The following is a 12,566-nucleotide window of genomic DNA, read 5'->3' on the forward strand; positions in this document are numbered from 1 at the left end:
TACACCAGCACATTTACCTTCTTCACAACCCAGAATTAGGAAGCTTGGGCCAGGATATGCAAAGACTGGCCCTGTTTCCCACCCATGATCAAAAGACACCTCTCTCAAATGGAAATTCTTCATAGACAAAAAGTGAGTCACATTCAGTGGGCCAGTCATGATGGTAGGGCAATGACTGGGACACTGCAAGACACCCTTGCAGATATCTAGATAAGGACTTTTATCCACTGGTATATCCACCCTCACCATGCCTCACATGCTTGCCATGTGAAGGGGTAGGGAGAAGATTTTGTGTTATTTACAAGGCAGAAGTTTTCAAATCCCAAGCATTCATGATGAGAACAAAACCTATTGCCTCTCATGCTCATGACTCCTCTCTTTTCTTTTTCTGTCTCATCTGTTTGCTTTTAAGTCTTTCTCCTGCAATGAGGAGTGTGAGTTCCATGGCAGTATAGAGGACCCGGGAAAGAAGCACATCTTAGTGCTCACACAGCCTCCCACAAAAATACATATACTTTTCATTGCTTGCTGTGACACCTAAAACAACAGGAACACTTCTCAGGCAGGCACAACTCCCATACAAGTCACAAATCAACACAGCATATTCCACACACAAAGTAAGGGTATTCCTAACCCTCCTCAAGGGCCACTCCATCCAGTAAGAGGGACTGGATCATGATAAAACACCTTGAGAGAACCCTTCTCACACCCACAGACACCACCAAGAGCTCCCAGTTGCCATCACAGAGTCCTCAGAAAAGATTCACTTAAGGTTCCAGCAAACAGCAGGTGTGTGTTAGGAAGGACATGGCATCCTTCTTCTCCAAGCTTTGGAAAATAGTAAGGCCCTCACAGTGGGTCAAAAGCTAGCCTGTAGCCTGGCCAGGGTGCACACAGGCATCCTCTACAACTCTGGAGTGTCTCTTACAGCCTCAATCCCTGTTCCTTTGACACAAACTACAGCACTTGGTATAGCAACCAGATAGGGTGCTCATACCAAAAGACACCACCTCTCAACTTTGAGCACCTGAGGGACAGCCTGGAGTGCTCTGGAGACACTGCTTTGAGTCATCAAGGTGTGCTTGCACACCATGGAAACAGAGTCCTCTGTGACAGAGACAGCCAAAGAATGAAAGAAGGTCAAAAAGGCAAACAAAGAATGGCCACTTAATTAGAGGGCCCCAGTGGTAACTGGAACTGTGAAACAGCAGACACTAGAGGGCATTTGAGCCAGATCTGCACCACTGCCTCCCTCATACCATCAATAAACAGCAAATAAAAAGTACAAACAGAAGAAGGAGAGCAGTCCCATTCACGTTGAACAGCTGTCCCTCACCAGGCATGACTTAAGCCCAACCCAAGAGAACACAATACTACCACATCAATCATGTGACACACAGACCCAGCATGCCCTGAAAAGGTCAGTGATGTCAAAGGAGCTTGCTTGCTTTCAGTTTCACAGGACAAATCAAGCAGTGGAAAATGGCAGCCAACAGCCCTGGGAAAACAACTAACATATGGCACTAACCCAAGAAGTAGGCGCTTCAGTTCATTGCCATACTCAGTGCCTGCAGCATGGAGTATATAGGATAGAAGATTCCACACCACTGTATTACTATAACCCAAAGGCCCTCAAGAGAAGAGTTGGCACAGGCCCGGGCAAGTGTCTATAAAATAGGAATGGGCCATATGGTATGCAATCAGTGGCCAAAAGCCCTCAGGCAGCATCCAAAGTCATCACTGCATCCTTTCCAACAGCAAGTTCCACCAAGGGAGAGCATGTCAGCACCAACCTGGTGGCCCAAAATGCCCATTTTGGGCAACAAATGGCTCGCACCCAGAAGTGGTGCAGACCCACAGGCTATGCTGACCTCCTAAAACTGCCATGTAGCCACCAGGACAAGTGGCTTTCCCATTACAGCATCCACTGGAACTCCCAGGGCCATCTGGTCAACCTCAGTAGCAAAGGTGGATGGTTGTTCGTGTGTGTGTGTGTGGGGGGGAAGGTGCCTCCATGTAGACCCTCTATACACATGAGCATGGGCAGGATTTAGTTCCTGTCTCCAGAGCACAACAGGTCAGAAATGTTGGCACCAGGTGCCTCAAAGCTGCCACAGGGGCCACCACCCAGTGGTTTCATGCAACACCCAGCAGGTTTTGGGATCCATGATATCTCCAGCCCATGTCTTTCTCCATCCTCTGACCACATGGCTCTGGTCTGGGCAGACAGAGTCAAATCAAGTGCAGCACACGTTGCCTTTCCTCCGTGGTGCTCTCCAGACATCCTGGCCAGTCCCCACCTCTTTAGCAGGTCTTAGACTTTTTCCAGGAAGGTCACCAGACCACATGGACAACTGGACATACAAAAGACAACAAGTGAATGCAAGAGGACCTGTCCTGGTCACTTGCGACTACTCGCCTTGATGTTCACAGGTGGAAAGGTGGGGGTGCAGTGGCAATGTGTGCTGGTCCAACTGCCCAGACAGCCACAAGAGCCCACAGGCAGAAAAATGATAGCCATCTTCCTCTATGCCTATAGGTTCAATCTCCAGGCAACGGCTTTGGTTCTGTTGCCAGGTTGTAGGCAGGACAATCCAGTCAATGATGTCGGCCTCCTGGAACTATAGCGCGATCACAGTGGCTGCATTGCTTCCCATGCTGATTTCATAGGAACTCCTAAGAAAAGATATAAAAGCGGCCCCTAGGTGGCACGAGACAACCGGCGCGGTGTTAGTAGAATGGCTGTGAGTCACAGGACGCTGAGGTAGTGCTGTGGAGTGCTCAGATGCCTGCTCTGTTCCGGTGTACTTCTGAGAGTGTTGCTCCGGCCGGATCTGCCAGAACTCGGCTGCTGGCCCTGAGGTTTCAGCCCCCAACCCCCACATCCTCAGGGCTGGTGTTGCCATGGTAGGCCATTGGGGTGGGGATGGGGGTCCTCAGTCAGGTCAGGGTTGTCCTGGTCAGACAGGCAGTCTTGCCAGGAGGCCCTCAGCCTGCCGGGCTCTGGTCTTACCAGATCCCCTTCCCTCCACCTTTCTTAACTCTCATTCCAGCCTAGGCTGAGGCCGGTGGAATCACAGCCTCTGTCTCCACAGCTCACGGTCCCTCCCTTCTTTATGTTGTCCAACACCCCACCCCCACCCCACAGCCTCCCACAGCTCCCCACCCTCACGTCACCTACTGTGGCATGCCAAAGCTGCACCCATAACAGACAGAAAAAAAACAATCTGTAGGGTAAGCAAGGAGATATCACAACTCACCCAGTAGAAAGACAAAAATTGAAAAATCTGATAATTCCTCTTGCTGGTGAGGATGAGGAACCCCTAAAACTCATTCACTCCTGGTAAGAATGCAGAACAGCACAGCCAATTTGGAAGACATTTCACAAGGTCTTGCCAAGATAAACCTAGTCTAACTACAAGCTACCAGGAATGTACTCTTAGTTATTTGCCTATGTTGTTTCAAAGCATGTCCACACAAAGATCAGCAGGCAAATATCTACAGCAGCTTGGGTGGGAGTGCTAAAACATGGGAGCTCTATGCAGAGGTTGGAGAACCACGACAGCATAGGAACCCCTCCACACAGGATCCCCACCCACTTCTTGTTGGTTCTCCCTCAGACGGAACCTGGGTCTTAATGCAGCACCAACTCTCCACCCAGGCTCCTCCCTTCCAGGGACATTCTCCCACCTCAACCCTCAATCTGAAGATCACGAAGGCCTGGGGATGCAAGGAACCATCTCTGGGCTGGAGTTCCTCCACCTTCACCTCCTGGGTCCAGGAGTGAGCTTCATAGTCAATTTCCCCTTTAGATGAACAGAATTTGAGTTCCAGGAACATACTCAGCGATGAGGAACATTCTCTTCAGTTTGAACAGAATTTAGCCTCCTTAAGGGCCTAGTTTTCATGTTGATATGATCAAACTACATTTCTCAAGTCAATATTTGCTTAATTATATACTAATCTATGCCATTTTTCCATTTTGTTGCTTCCTCTATATCATATTTATTATTGCTATGTGAAACTGTGTGCAGTTTAGCAAGAAGTGACTTATAAAAGTCAACATCAGGGCAGATCTCTTCACTTGGCAGGCAGTTGGGTGGTGGTGCCAAGCACTACTGTAGTTAGAGACCCCACCACCTAGCCAGGCAACAGCACTGATGGTGGCTGCGGGTGGCACCTGGTGCAGGGACAGTGTGAGTCAGTGGGCTGTGGTAGCTACCCAAAGAGTGGCTTCTGCCAGTCCTGGGTAGTGGTTGTGGCCAAAACCACATGGCATGAGTTCAAGCAGCTGAGTTACCACTCTGCATATCTCCCAGGGAAGGTTCTGAAGCAGCAGTTGCATTGAAAAGCTCTAGCTACAATGGACTGCTTGATCATATTCACACCAAAAATATGGAGCATGTTATAGATAGTTTACGAAATGAGAAAATTGAGGTTCATTTAGTAAAGAGAGAATATAATGAAGAGCCTGTTTGATGGGCAGATGCTGTCATAGCTGCAGGAGGTGATGGCAAAATGCTTCTGGCTGTAACTAGGGTCCTGGACATACTTAAATCAATTACTGGGGTAAACCTGATCCAGATGAGTCTGAGGGTCATTTGTGTCTACCTGTTCGATATAAACATGCTTTTCCAGAAGCCTTGCAGAAGTTCTGCCTGGTGAGTTCAGGTGGATATGGGGGCAGTGAATCAGGTTATACTTTGAAGGGACTGGCATAAACCCCATTCTTATGGACCTTCATGACCAACAACTAAGTTTGAATCAACATAGCCTTCAATATTGAAACAATTCATAATGAAAGATGAGAAGCTTCAGGACCCCAGGTTTTGTCAGTGAGAGCACTAAATGAAGTCTTCACTGGAGACAGTCTGTCATCCAGGGCTTCCTACCATGAAGCTTCAGTTGATGATGGTCCATGGGAAAAACAGAAGAGTTAAGGGCTCAATCTGTGTACTGGAATAAGGTCAAAGGCTTGGTCATTTGATAGCAACTATTTGTGGAAGATATTTTAAATATTGCAATGTGACAAGGAAATTTGAGTCTTCATTGAACAAAGAATTGGTAGAGAAAATTACAGCTGAGTATAATGAATCACTGCTCTACAGTCCAGAAGAACTAAAAATACTTTTCAGTATTTGAAAACCAATGGGGAGGGGTACAAGGGTAGTACAGTGGTAGAATTCTTGCCTGCCATGTGAGAGACCGGGTTCGATTCCTGGTCCATGAACTTCCCCCCCCCCAACAGACAAACAAAAATTCAACAAATGATGCTGCAATAATGGGATACACACATGGAAAATAATGAAATAAGACCCTGCCATGCAGCATACAAAAAAAAAAGGAAAAGAAAAGGAAACCAATAGGAAGTTTTCTCAAGCAGTTGTCCATATTGTCTCTCCTTACAAGTTTGATTTAATTCTTGTTGTCAGGATTCCTGTATGATTGTGGAAGGAACTTCTTTAAAGTTTAAATGGAGCAGTTGCTTCAATGATGATCAATATAGAAGGTGAACTCTGAACTGTGCTCCCAGAACACTGAAGGATTTCCTCAGATGACAAATCTTGATTACCAGAAAAATATTTTTACTGAAGACTATAAAGTCATAAAGCTACAATTTTTGGTTATTGTAAAGTTGACCAGGAAAGTGAGATTATTCTTCAACTGGATACTGATGGGAAAGATGTTTCTTGTGTAAGGAAATGGATGAACTAAACTGATTAGAGTGAATAACAGTTAAATTTCTATATTGCTTATAATTTGTAACCATGAGTGATGGTATCTTTATGAATTTAGAGAGGGAGGCTTAAATAAAGCACTAAATGTTTAGGATTTTAAATTTAACCGTTACAATTTTTTTTTTTTTTTTTACTTCCCTTTACACTTTGCTTAGCTATGTGGAATTGTTTAGACCAAGCACATATCATTTGATTAGTACATGTTTTTTATAGTACCTCAAAAGCAAGAATTGTATTTATTTTGATGATGATGGAAAATTTTGATAATTCTTTACATTGACCTAATGGAAATAGCTGTGCTTTTATATGTGCTGAGAATTTTCTAATTTCAGAACACAATTATTTTATGACTCTTTAGCAATTTAAGCATGGCAATCATTTTTGAAATTATTTATAGACGAAGGTTTTCATTTAACTGACTTTAATTCAGGTTGATTTTGACACTGCTGGGTGAAATATATACATGGAGACAATATCATGATACTGTTACAAAAATATATTGATTACCCAATCACTATTTTAGGCCATAACATAATAATTTTGTTTTGCTTTTGGTGATGTGTATATAATAGGTTTCTTCCATCTTTAAAATTCAATGAATATACATAAAAGTACCAAAAGGATGAAGTGATTTGACATATTCTACTGCAAATTTTGTAAAAGCCTTTAAAAAGTATTTTAATATAAATTTAGGAGAATGATCAGAAAAAAACTGATTTGTTAGTCAATATGAAAAATGTACTTGTTCTGGAATTTCCTTACTTAATATTGTGGCAGTTTTCACTTAGCTCATATCCCAAGTTTCACTCAGCAGCTTTGGATAAAAAGACTTTGCTTTTTTTTCCCACAATGAATTGGAGAATGCTTTTATATTTAGAATAAATTATTTTGATCCATTTTTCAATCTACTTATAAGTGACCCTAGAATTTCACAAAAAAGGTTCCCATTGCTGGATAATGAAACAGTTGATATTCTCAGGCCACTTATTCAAAGTTTATCTGTCCTTTTCACTTGCTAGTGGAAATTTCTGTTCAGTCATTGACAAGTATTTATTGAACACTCACTCACTCTGTGCCGTATTTTGTGACAGGTGCTGGATAATGATGAACAAAACAAACACTACTCTATCTTTATAAAACTTGACACCAGTGTGATCAGAAGCAAATCCTGTGAAAGCTAGGATGGATAACCAAATTGAATGTTTTTAGTTTGCCAACATTAAACATGTTGTTGTTAACAAAAATTTTTGATAACATAAATGTCAGAGTACAAAGGTAATCCAAGATTGGATGTCTATACAGAAGAATCTGTTATTCTCTTCTTAGGAGTATCTGCAAATAGACTCATAGCAAAGAGTTTACAATCATGCAAGAGGTTGAAATATAATATGAATTTGCATTTTCTCAGAGCTGGATGTAGTTCCAAGTTTGATTTTAAAATGAGATATTTAAAATATTACCATATGATGAAGTGAAATTTTACATCATAGAAACTCTCCTAACAGATTTAAAATACTTTATTGAAGAAAATGCCAGCTCCATCTTTGATATCTCAAGGAAATATGATTGTTCAAACTAATACCATAGATCTGTTAAAATGTAAAGAGAACCCACTGTGTAAAATTTTCCATATGCCATATTTTAAAGGTTTTGATAATACTCATTGTGCTCTATTTGCATTGTAATTTCTAACATTTCTACTATGGTACGGATTTATTTGTTAAGAGATGATGAGAACCAAAGGATGTTAGAAAAGCAAATGATTTTATGAATGAGTTAACCTTTCAATGGCAACTATATGTGAAAAAAATTAAACTATTATAACAAAAGTCACTGGCAATTTTCATTTGCCAGAGCACATTCCCAGCAGTCATAAGTCTTATGTAAAAGTAACTTTATACCTAAATATGAATTAGTTGAAAAATTTAAAAATATGAAAAAAAGAATATGTGTATATCATATATATATATGTAATTTTATAGTATATGGCAAAATAATTAAAGTTAATTTTATTTTAACAGTGATAAATCTGTAGGGAGATGTTTTCCTTCCACTAAACAAGTGCTGCAGTATGAGTTTTCTGAGCCAGAAGAAGTCCTCCTGAGGAAATAGTGGCTAAAAACCTCCCAGATCTGATTAAAGATGTGAACATACACATCCAAGAATTCAACACACTCCAAAGAAATTCACATTGAGACATTATAATAAAAATGGCAAAGTCAAAGAGAGAATCCTGAAAGCAGTGAGAGAAGTGGCTCACCATGTACCAGGAGCCTTGATTAGATTAACAGTCAATTTCACAGCTAGGTGCCTGAAGGCAGTGGAATGACACCTTTGGAGTGATCAAAGAAAAGCACTGTCAACCAAGAATTCCACATCCAGCAAAATGAAGGAAAAATTAAGACGTCCCCAGTGAAACAAAAGCTGAGGGAGTTGTCACTAGTCCTGCCCTATAAGAAATGCTGAAGGGAGGTGTCAGCTTGAAAGGAAAGGACACTGGTCAGCAACTTGAATTCATTGGAAGAAATAAAGATTTCAGGTAAAGGTGTGAATGCCAGGACTGTTGTACTGTTGCCTGTAGTTACACATTTGATCTCTCACATGTTTAAAAACACAAATATGAAAGGAAAATATAAATTTATATTTATGGGGCACACAATGTATAAAGATGTAATTTGTGGCAGAAGGAAGTCCTGCCTTATCAGTCCTACTTCAGTGCACATGGATCAAACTTTCCAGTCAAAAGGCAGAATGGATTAAAGAGCATGATCAAACTATATTCTGTTTACAAGATGTTCACCTTAAACCAAAGACATCAATGGGTTGGAAGTGAAAGAATAGAAGAAATATTCCATGCAAGTACAAACCAAAAGAGTGCTGGGGTGGCTTTACTAACAGCAGACATAACAGACTTTAAGTAAAAAGCTTTACAAGAGACAAAGAAGAGCATTATATATTGATAAAGGGTCAACTAATCAAGAAGTTATGACAATTTACACACAGACACCTAACAGCAGAGCTCCAAAATTTATGGTGCGGAGATTGACAGTCTGAAGGGAGAAATGCAGCTCTACAATCACAGCTGGAGCCCTTGGGACACCATTCCCAGTAATGAAGAGACCATTGAGAGCAAAGTACAGTAAGGGAACACAGGGCACACAGATATGCCTGCCAGATAAATCTACAACACTCCACCCAACAACACATTCTTCTCTAGTGCACATGGGTCATTCTCCAGGATAGAGCATATTAAGTCTCAAAACAAGCATCAATGAATTTACAAAGATTGCAATCATACACAGTCTCTCCTCTGATCACAATAGAATGTGATCAGTCTCTCCTCTGATCACAATAGAATCGCACTAGAAATCACTAATGGATGGTGCTGGGAAAACTGGATTTTCATGTGCACAAGAATGAAGTTGGACCCCTGTCTCATGCCATATACAAAATTTAACTAAACATGGATCAACTCCCTAAAGAGAAGAGCTGAAACCATAGAAGATCACATAGGGGCAAACCTTTATGATCTGGGATTTGACAATGGCTTCTTAGATATGATGTGATTCACCCATATTAAACATGTTTGTTTCTTAAAGGATGTTATGCAGAAAGTGAAATTATAATCTACAGAATGGGAGAAAGTAGCTGCAAATCATACATCTGATAGGGGTTTATTATCAAGATATATAAATAAGTCCTACAACTCAACAATAACTACAACAAAAACAATTTATGGGCAAAGGATTAGAATAGGTATCTCTCAAAAAATATATACAAATGACCAATAAGCACAGGGAAAGATGCTCAACATCATTAATTATTAGGGAAATCCAAATCAAAACTACAATGAAATACCACTTCAAAACACTTCCAGGAGGGCTATTATTAAAAACAAGGAAAACAACAAATGTTGGCAAAGATGTGGATAAGCTGGAGCCCTCATACATTGCAGGGAGGAACGTCAACAATGCAACTGGTGTGGAAAATGGTTTGGTGGTTCCTCAAAAAATTAAACAGAGAATCATCATGTGAGCTGGCTATTCCACTTTTAGCTATATACCCCAAATAAGTGAAAACAGGGACTAAAACCATTGTTTATATGTGAGTGTGCATCACGGCATTATCTGCAATTGCCAAAATGTTAGAAACAACCCAAGTGTTTATCAACAGATGAATGGATAAAATGTGGTCTGTCTATGCAATGGAATATTATTTGGCCATAAAAAGGAATGGTGTTCTGATACACATGACAAAGTGGATGAACCTTGAAACATGCTGAGTGAAATAACCCAGAGCTCAAAGAACATAATCTTGTATGATTGTACTTCCATGAAATACCAAGAATAAGCAGATTCTTAAGGACAGGAATAGAGGGTCCCAGGAGCCAAGGGAGGGCAATGGGGAGTTAGTGCTTAAGGGATACAGGGTTTCTGCTTGGAGTGATTGAAAGATTGTGAAAATGGATAGTAATGAGGGCAGCACACCACCGTAAATGCAATTAATGCCATGAATTGTATACTTAAAAGTGGTTAAAATTGTAAATTGTATGTTGTAAATATGTATCCACAGTAAAATTTTTAAAAGAGTAAAGAAAGAAAAAAAAATGCTGAGGGAGCAGCAAGGGTTACTTTCCCAGGGAAACAGTTGGCAACCCCAGAGTAAGTCATTTTAGTTACAAATGACATTCCCATGGTGGGTAATAAGCTCAACTTTGAGGTTATTAATGACAGTGGAAGGAAAGCAGCAAGTGACATGCTGAGCTGCAAGGGGCCCCGTTGTGTAAGATGAATGTCAGAGAAAGCCTCATGAGAAGGTAAATGATTCCTCCTTGAAAGAGAGAAAGCAAACTTGGCTGTGGCTGGGGCAGAACAGTGAAAATGAGAAGGTCCTTTTCTCATGGAGCTGATATTTGGGGGTAAAAGGCAGGGAAAATACTAAACAAGAAAATTAAAGAGAATATACAGGACATCAGGAGAGGAGAAGGTGATGAAGAATGGGCAGGGGAGGGCAGGAGCAATGGGTAATGGTTGCAGGAAAAGAGTCTCTCGCAGGAAGACAGGTCAGGGGAGGACTCACTGAAGAGGGAGCATTTAAGCAGTGGAGAAACTGGGGAAAAGAATCCAGACAGAGGGGCTGCATCACGGGACTCAACATCCCTACCAGATCTTTCTGGGGCTCAGCTCCATATGTCACTGCCTCTTAGCTTATCTGTCAATCCTTTTCAAAAGCAGGAAATAAGAACCTCTCTCCACCACTCTTCATGGGGAATCTCCAGCTTTACCCTCCATGTGGCACCCAGCTTTGGATCTTGTCAAATGAGGTGCTGGAGGAAGATATGGGTGGGTTCCTGGCCTCTCTTGGGAAGCACATCTTGGGCAACAAGAAGCTCAATTACAGGCCTACAGGGGTTGGAGGTGGACACTTGGAGAGCTGCAGGGACAGGGAAGAGTCCAGGTGTCTAGAACTGAAGAAAAAGGCACACATGGGAAATGGTATCAGGCACACTATCCCTCTGATTTTGAGGCATACACAGCTTTGCCAGATATATGAGGGTATTTTGGTTCTCCATTTTCTTCCTTGGGTCTGCAGCCACACTTTTAATCACCTGCTACTCTTTGCTGTCACCTCAGCTTTGCAAGTGTGTTTTACCAAGTTCATGTTCTTATGAAAATCTGCTATGTTTGTGAAGACATGGTGAGTCATTCCCTTCTCATCCCTGAGTCGGTTCTGTTTTCAGATAAGGTTCCTTTCCTGTCTTGCCCCTTCTCCCCATTCAGCCACGTAGTGCATTTTCCAGGCCGTTCTTTACTACGTCACTCAGGCCTTCTCTCTGCTCTGGAATATCAGGGGGCTTCTTGACTCTTCATTCCTGCAGAATCTGAGGCATCTTCCTGTAGGCTTAGGGACAGGCAAAGGGGTGGGGTGGGGGTGCTGAGGTGGAGCAGTTTTCCCAACCCAACCCTGGGGTCTCCCTTCTGTTATATAGCATCTCCTGTTTCGTGGCTTCTCAAGCCCAGCTGCTCCTCACAACAGCCTCTCCTTCTGTCACCTTGGTCTCCGAGAATTTTTCATCTTGCTCATGTTTCCCTATTGACACATCTTGGGTTCCAGGTTGTGGCTGCCTGGTGACAACATCCCACCTGAGATAAGTCTGAGGCATGAGGCAAGTAATCAAATTCCCATGATCATTTTTTAAAGAAAAGGGAGACTGCAGAAAGGAGCCATTTACTCAGTGATGTAGAAAGCATTTCCATTGCTAATCTCCTTTCAAATGCAGGTGTCAACTTCAGATCCATAAAGTAGAATGCTCTGCCAACAACAGAAAATTACTGTGCAGACCCAAGGAAGAAAATGGAGAACCAAAATACCCTCATATATCTGGCAAAGCTGTGTATGCCTCAAAATCAGAGGGATAGTGTGCCTGATACCATTTCCCATGTGTGCCTTTTTCTTCAGTTCTAGACACCTGGACTCTTCCCTGTCCCTGCAGCTCTCCAAGTGTCCACCTCCAACCCCTGTAGGCCTGTAATTGAGCTTCTTGTTGCCCAAGATGTGCTTCCCAAGAGAGGCCAGGAACCCACCCATATCTTCCTCCAGCACCTCATTTGACAAGATCCTGGACCACCCTGCCTGAAATGCAACCTGCTTTGCTCTCTGTCCCCTTCCACTTGCTTACTTTTTATTGTAACCAACCACATTTTATATATTTATTTTCACATTATTTTTATCATGCAATTAAAATAATGTAATTATTCACCTTACATGGTGATGGATCCTTGCAGGGCAAAGGGCAGGCAGCTTACTGGTGATCATAAAGAGTCAGAA

The 12,566-nt window shown here is 42.0% G+C and overlaps 1 pseudogene; it reads left to right on the forward strand.

Annotated features, from left to right (window-relative positions):
• The first annotated feature begins 4,518 nt into the window (after positions 1-4,518).
• Positions 4,519-5,541, forward strand: LOC143655499 (NAD kinase 2, mitochondrial pseudogene; annotated as a pseudogene).
• The last annotated feature ends 7,025 nt before the right edge of the window (positions 5,542-12,566 follow it).

Source organism: Tamandua tetradactyla, chromosome 14 (genome assembly GCF_023851605.1).
Source record: "Tamandua tetradactyla isolate mTamTet1 chromosome 14, mTamTet1.pri, whole genome shotgun sequence".
Taxonomy (NCBI): domain Eukaryota; kingdom Metazoa; phylum Chordata; class Mammalia; order Pilosa; family Myrmecophagidae; genus Tamandua; species Tamandua tetradactyla.